Source organism: Sardina pilchardus, chromosome 3 (genome assembly GCF_963854185.1).
Source record: "Sardina pilchardus chromosome 3, fSarPil1.1, whole genome shotgun sequence".
Classification (NCBI taxonomy): domain Eukaryota; kingdom Metazoa; phylum Chordata; class Actinopteri; order Clupeiformes; family Clupeidae; genus Sardina; species Sardina pilchardus.
In genome coordinates, this window is record NC_084996.1 from 18,309,689 (window position 1) to 18,317,188 (window position 7,500).

The window sequence follows — 7,500 nt, forward strand, 5'->3', positions numbered from 1 at the left end:
TAACCTCAACCGTAATCGTCAGCATCACCTGCATCGTGATCCTTTTTTAAATTATTTAATTAGTCCTAAAATGTGATGTAGCAAGGCCATGGCCAAACTGCACCTCTCATACCTGGAAACACACACACACACACACACACACACACACACACACACACACACACACACACACACACACACACACACTAGTAATACACACACAAGTCTTTTTCTAAAAATGTTGTTTCTTGTTGTCTTTTGTTTCTGTAGGTCCTAAACTGCTTATTGTATTGTTATGTTGTGTATGGTTGGTTGAGTGTAGTGTGGTTCTGGGAGAGTTTTTGGTGTTGATAGATCTATATTGGATTTGATAGAGCTGGCTATATTCTGTGTGCTGTAGCCTAATATGCTGTGATTCTTTTTACATGACCAATATGCCAGGTGTTAGTAGTGCAGTGTGTTACAGTGTTTAACCCATTACCTTCGTAACAACTGATGTGTTTAACAACTGATCAGTGATGCTGTTCCATCACTTTGTTGTTCGTGTTGTTTCATGGGAGTGTTGTCTCTTGTGGATTGAGTGAGTGTATGAGAGGAGTGTTAACTCCTTTGAGATGATCCTTTATGAAAATGCAAAACTATAAGCATCCCATGTAACCCTACAGATTATCACCATTCTTCTCAGCCCCCCCCGCCTTCCCCCAACATTTTTTCTCATCACTGCCTGATAGATTCACTCTCTGAGATTACTTACTGTGGTGTTGTGTGAGAGAGATCAAGAGATGGGAATATGGGGGCGGGGAGCGATCGACCTTGACTGGATTGTGTAGCACATGGCCTGTTTTCCTGGACAGAGAGCCCAGGCTCCCCAGCTCAGCTGCACTCCCACCACCCCGTGGGCTTACAGCCCTCAGTGCAGTTGTTGGTTTCTTGTGAAATGTTTTATATAATGTGATATATAATGTGTATATATGATGGGTATGGAGGTCAGTTCGTCCTCTGAGGCTGAATTTGCTGAAAGTTGACCCATCTGATGGAATTTCTGAGTTGTTGAGTTTGTGTAAAATTGGGTTGTGTATTGAGCAACATTTTTAATTGTCTGAACAAGCTTGAAGCCTCAGCTCTGTTGTTCAATGCAAAGCTGTCACACATGGGATATTTTGGTAGTCGTCGACATTCTAAATCTGCGTATACATCACTGTAATATGGGAAAGGACTTAGGTGAATTGAAATGGGAATAATCCTGGTGGGATGCACCAGAAGATTCTAATCCCATGCACTTTTGAGAAAGTGGTCCTCATTGTCATCTCACTGGTTGGAATAAAAAGACTCTGGTGCTCATGCATGGTCCTGGGCCTGATCCTAAATGGTAAACGAGCAGAGTGGCTCGCCCATAGACATATATATATCTATGGGCTCGCCTCAGACCAAGTCATAAACAATCCCAGCCAATCAACTCTGTGCTCGCAGGAGCACGGAAGGGAGGGCTGTATTATGATTGACTGTGTAGCTCTGAGATCAAGCACCTTTGGCAAATCTCAAGCCAAATCGTGAGCTGCATACTTAATCTACGTGGCCTTTTGGAAATCATATTCTGAAACCATTTAATTTTCTTGCCAATGTCTGTGTGACGCACGTGTTTAGGAAACTGGATGTGAAGTGAGTACTGCATGTGTGTGTGTGTATGTGTGTGAGTGCATGTGTGCGTGTGTGCGTGCGTGCGTGCGTGCCTGCGTGCGTGCCTGCGTGCATACGTGTGTGTGTGTGTGCCTGCGTGCGTGCCTGTATGTGCGTGTACATGTGTGTGCGCATGTCCGTGTGTGTGTGTGTTTGTTTGTGTGTGTGTGTGTTGTCAACATAGTTAGTCCACACGGGGGAAAGGGAGCGCTGGTGCTGAAAGCTGCTCTATTCCCAGGCTGAGGCAGGTAGCAGGATGTGTTTGGTGATCCACTCCCCCTTCCTCTCTCTCTCTCTCTCTCCTCAGACATCCTCGGCTGCACCGCCTTTCCTTCCCCTGTGAATTATTCATGTGTCAGCCTGCAGAAGCTGCTCTGAGCTCGCACACTACACACCACACCCTGCTCAGAGGCTCTACCACACACACACACACACGCACACGCGCACACACACACACACACATACACACACACACACACACACACACACAAACACACAAACACACAAACACACGCACACACGCACACACGCACACACGCACACACACACACACACACACACACACACACACACACACAGCCGGGCTGCTCCCGAGCCAGGGGCTCCTCTCACCTGATCCTGACCTCACCCGTTATGATCCAAGGCATTTGAACTGATCCAGGATCAGATATGTGGTGCTTTTTTTTTTTTGCCTGATGGCCGTGGGTCCTCCTTTAGCATTCTAATGTCACGGCATCTCCATATTCCCCTTGTGACCAAGAAGAGCCCCCTCTTCTCGGCCCCCACCCACCAGTGTCCTGGCATCCCTCTCCTGCCTCACCTCGCTGACTTTGCCAGTCAAGAGAGCGAGCCTGAAACTGCAGTGCTTTAGCTACAGCAGGGGCGGCGAAGATATTCTAAACGGTGCGAGATACGCCACTGGCAGCGGAATAAGATGGATGAGCCACGGCTCAGGCACTGGGAGATCGCTGAGTCAGCCTGGCTCAGGAAGAGAGAAAGAGAGAGAGAGAAAAAGCGAGGGATGGAGAGGGAGTAGGAGGAAGAGCGAGAGATGAGAGAGAGAGAGAGAGAGAGGGAGAGAGAGAGAATACGCTACTGGCTGCACGCTCCAGCGCTCACTCAGCACAGGGAGCTCTGTGGCCACCCCGCTGTTGCTGGCGCTTTAAGCCAGCCGTGACTCTCATACTGAACACCCAGCACAGCACAGCACAGCACAGCACAGCACAGCAGAGCACGGAGGCTTTTGGAAGCCCTGCAAAGGACTGGGGAGGGAGGGCAGAGGGAGGAGGAGGAGGAGGAGGAGGTGGAGGTGGGAAACATAGAGGAAGAGAGAGCGAAAGAGAGAGAGAAGGAGAGAGAGATAGTGTGTCAGAGAGAGGGAGCCCCCCGGAGACATTTCGTTTCTGAATAGATGTGAACCAGCAACATGGCAGTGCCCTTGAATGAGGTGAGAGGATTGAGAAGACATAACGGGAGAGAGAGGACAAGAAAAGAAGAGACAGAAAGGTGGTAGGAAAGGGGATCTAGGAAGAGAGAGAGAGACAGATAGAGAGAGAGAGAAAAGAGTAAGAATATGAAACATGATGACGCACTTGCCGGTTAGCTTTGAAAAGCCAAAAAGGGAGGGGACTGAAAGAGCTGCTAATTGAGTGCTGAGATCTGCTGAGGAGATAAAACAGGTGCACAGAGGACATGGAGAGAGCGACAGAGAGAGAGGGGGAGAGAGAGAGAGAGAGCGACAGACAGAGAGAGAGAGAGAGAGAGAGAGAGAGAGAGAAGAGAGAGTGAGTGAGAGAGACAGACAGAGAGAGAGAGAGAGAGAGAGAGCGACAGACAGAGAGAGAGAGAGAGAGAAGAGAGAGTGAGTGAGAAGAGCGAGAGAGAGAGAGAGAGAGAACATGTTAGTGTGGGAGCTTAAGTGGGCTTCTGTATTCTACTGCCTGAATGAAATCATGAGAGTGCATGTTTAATGCAGTACAGTGTATTGGATAATGTATTATAGTGGAGTGAGCAGAGGGTGGTTTATTGGGCAGGCAGTCTGGACTGGACCCAACATAACAGGGTGGTGACCAGATGAAGGACTCCTGTGAAAGATCATGAGTCAATAGCAGGACTCTCAGCCCAACAGCTCTCAAGCTTTTTTAACCCATATCATCCAAATAGGATCCAAGGGGGACTGGACCTTTTGCATGTTTAGTCCTCAACCCAGACCTCATGCACACTCCTTTGCCGTCCCAATCAAGCAATGCAGGTGGATTTTGTAACAGTTGAAAGGAGTTGGTGCAAAGCACTGAGGATGTGCTGTTGTACAGTAAAGCCCAGTCTATTAGTCTTTGTCTGGAAGAATTGTGGATGTCAAGAGTTGACTGCCTTTATGTCTGTTCAGTTTTCAGTTTCAGTGTCTTTAACTGCTTGTCAGCTACGTTCCAAACTACACTAGCTTGGAAATATGACAGGAAGGAGAACCAAATAAGCACACAGTGGGAGCTGAGGGACATATATTATACATATACTGTACTGTATCAGCACAGGGGTGAGTCTGTGGCCCAGAAAGGCTGAGCTCGTTCTGCATATCCGTGTCTCCTTCATCCTCTTCTCTCTGCTCCTGTGCCACCACATGTGTGCAGATGTGTGTAAATCCATCCCAGAGATCAGCTGTGTGAGTAGTGTTGAGTGGGAGGAGCTCTGGAGCACCTCACAGGGAAGGGAGTCCAGCCTAAGTGTCCAGGTGGGGTGGCTGTCTGGTGGTAATAATCAGGTAATGGAGCGTGTCATGAATCCTGCAGCAGTGTCCAGACGTGCAGACGAAGGACACAGCCGGCGAGCCGCCAGCCAAGGTTGAGAGAGAGAGAGAGAGAGAGAGAGAGAGAGGATGGGAGAGAGAGAGGGAGAGAGGGAGACAGAGAGAGAGGGAGAGAGGATGGGAGAGACAGAGGGAGAGAGAGGGGGTACGGGAGAGAGAGGGTAAAAGAGAGATATATACAGTATATATAGAGAGAGGATGGGATAGAGAGTGATAGAGAGAGATAGAGAGAGAGAGAGTTTGTTAGTGGGACAGAGAACATTCCAGAAGAGCGAGGGGCTGCATAGCATAGCCATCCTGTCTGTCTTGTACTGCTGCTGCTGCTCCTGCTGGGGACGCGGTCCTGATGGAGGGGCTCTTGATGTGCTCCCCTTCACACTCCTGCTGACACAGACAAGTAAACAACTCAGGTGAGCTGATGACAGTGCCAAGTCCTCTCTTCATCCATAAACACACACACACACACACACACACACACACACACACACACACACACACACACACACACACACACTGTACACAGACACACACATACTTTCACAAACGTAATCACTCACAAATATTATTGCACACACACACACACACACACACACACACACACACACACACACACACACACACACACACATACTTTCACACACATAATCACTCACAAATATTATTGCTCTCTCTCTCTCACACACACACACATGCATATACATCACACACACACACACACACATAGCCACACCGTTAAGCTGAGCCATTGTGTGAGGATGCTATGAGCTAATGGCGTTTGAACAGATGGATTGTATTTGCGAAGGAGTGCGGGGAGATGAGTTGGGCTTATCTAGCGCTGGTGTGAAGATTAGGTGGAGTTACGGCCGGCGGGCCGGAGAGAGAGGGATTTATTTATCGGAGGAGAGGAGAGGAGAGGAGAGGAGGGGAGAGGAGAGGTCGGAGCAGACCAGCCTGCTGGCCAGCACACGCCCTGATTTATACCCTCTGCCTGGTAGCTGTCCTCTCAGCTCTCTCTCTCTCTCTCTCTCTCTCTCTCTCTCGCTCTCTCACACACACACACACACACACCTTCATACCGTCATATTATTCACTTATAGAGCACGCTCACACAAATACACAAGCAGTGACCTCACATTAATATCCAACACACTAACCATGCAAATGCATAAACACATGCATACCTCACTCTGTCATGCACTCCCAGGTGCTTATACAGTCATATGTCACACACACACACACACACACACACACACACACACACACACACACACACACACACACACACACACACACACACTCATACATTCTGACATCAACAAATAAACAGTTCAAGTGAGCTGATGACAGGGCCAAGTCCTCTCCTCATCCATCCAACACGCACATACACACACACACACACACACACACACACACACACACACACACACACACACACACACACACAAACACACACACACACACACACACACACACACACACACAGATTGGCCTGGTATAAAAAAGGTAGTTCATTTTGTGTGTGCACGGCCGGATGCGGCACCATTAGCTGAGATGAAGACATTACCTCAGCGCTGATCGCTCATACAGACAGCCTCCGCTCCACCCTCTGAATCGGAGACACTGAGACCAAAGGAGGCATTTTTATAACTTAAAACTCACAGAGGGGAAAACTGTTGTATTAGAGACATAAATACACACTCAATCATCACACACACTCACACAGACACACAAACTATACACACACATAGAATCTCACTCACACACACAATCTAACACAAACACACACACACACACACACACACAAACACACACAAACATACACACACTCATTCACAGACTCACGCACACACTAAGTCAGGGGTATCGGCAGCAGTTGGAAACATTCGGGGCGTGGCCCGCAGAGTCTAAATGGTTCTCATAATTCTCTTGCCTTTGCGGCTCACTCTTCATAAATGAATCCACCGACTCTAGCCTCATATACGCAACATTGATGAAATGTTATGGACAATAATTAATATTTTCCCAATTAAAGGATGTAATGACTGTAATCCTGTTGTTATCTTGACATCTCTGTTTGCTATTAAAAACAAATTACCGTAAATCCTCAAATTATGGCCGGGATTCTCTTTATAGCCGGGTATCAGACAATAGCCGGGTGCATGGTCGATTTGGACAAATAAAGGCCAGGCCCCAAATATAAGCTAGGGTGATAATTGCCTTGTAGGGCCATCAGTCCACAAGCACCAGAAGAGATTGTTTAGATTTAACTCAACGAAATAAACAATTCATCCCAAAGGTGTTTGGGTTGAGGTCAGGTCCCAGTGCAGTCCAGTCAAGTCCATCCACACTAAACTCTGTCATCCATGTCTTAGTGGACCTTGCTTCGTGCACTGGTGCGCAGTCATGTTGGAACAGGAAGGGACCATCCCCAAACTGGGCTTAGCTTAGCTCTGAATGCTTCAGCATAGATCAAGATATTTTGGACAATTCCATGCTCCCAACCGTGTGGGAATAGTTTAGGGATAGCCCCTTCCTGTTCCAGCAGGACTGAGTCCTGACCTCAACCTGCTAGAACACCTTTGGGTGAATTAGAGTGGAGACTGAAAGCCAGTCTCCTTGTCCAACATCAGTGTGTGATTGTGACCTCAAAAATGCGTTTCTGGAAGAATGGTAAAAGAAATTCCCATAAACACACTCCTTAACCTTGTGGAAAGCCTTCCCAGAAGAGTTGAAGCTGTCATAGCTGCAAAGGGTGGAGCTACATCATATTAAATCATATGAATTAAGAATGGGATGTCACTTAAGTTCATATGTGAGTCAAGGCAGGTACTATTTTTGGCAATATAGTGTATGCGTTTTATCTTAGCCTTTTCAAAGAGATTCAAAAACTGGATTAAATTCGGTAGCCTCAAACAAGACCGGATGTCAGCTGCACCCCAGCCCCCACCCCCAGACACCAGAATCGTCATCGAGAGCTCTTCGTTCACCATCCCGGCCAGGAGAGTTGGAGCAGCCTGCGTCAAAGTTGTGTGGAGCGGTAC

General features: G+C 47.8%; 1 protein-coding gene across 1 annotated transcript in view; it reads left to right on the forward strand.

The window, feature by feature from the left end:
* Positions 1 to 7,500, forward strand: part of cntnap1 (contactin associated protein 1) — a 27,389-nt gene that overhangs the window by 868 nt on the left and 19,021 nt on the right. The window lies entirely within an intron of this gene.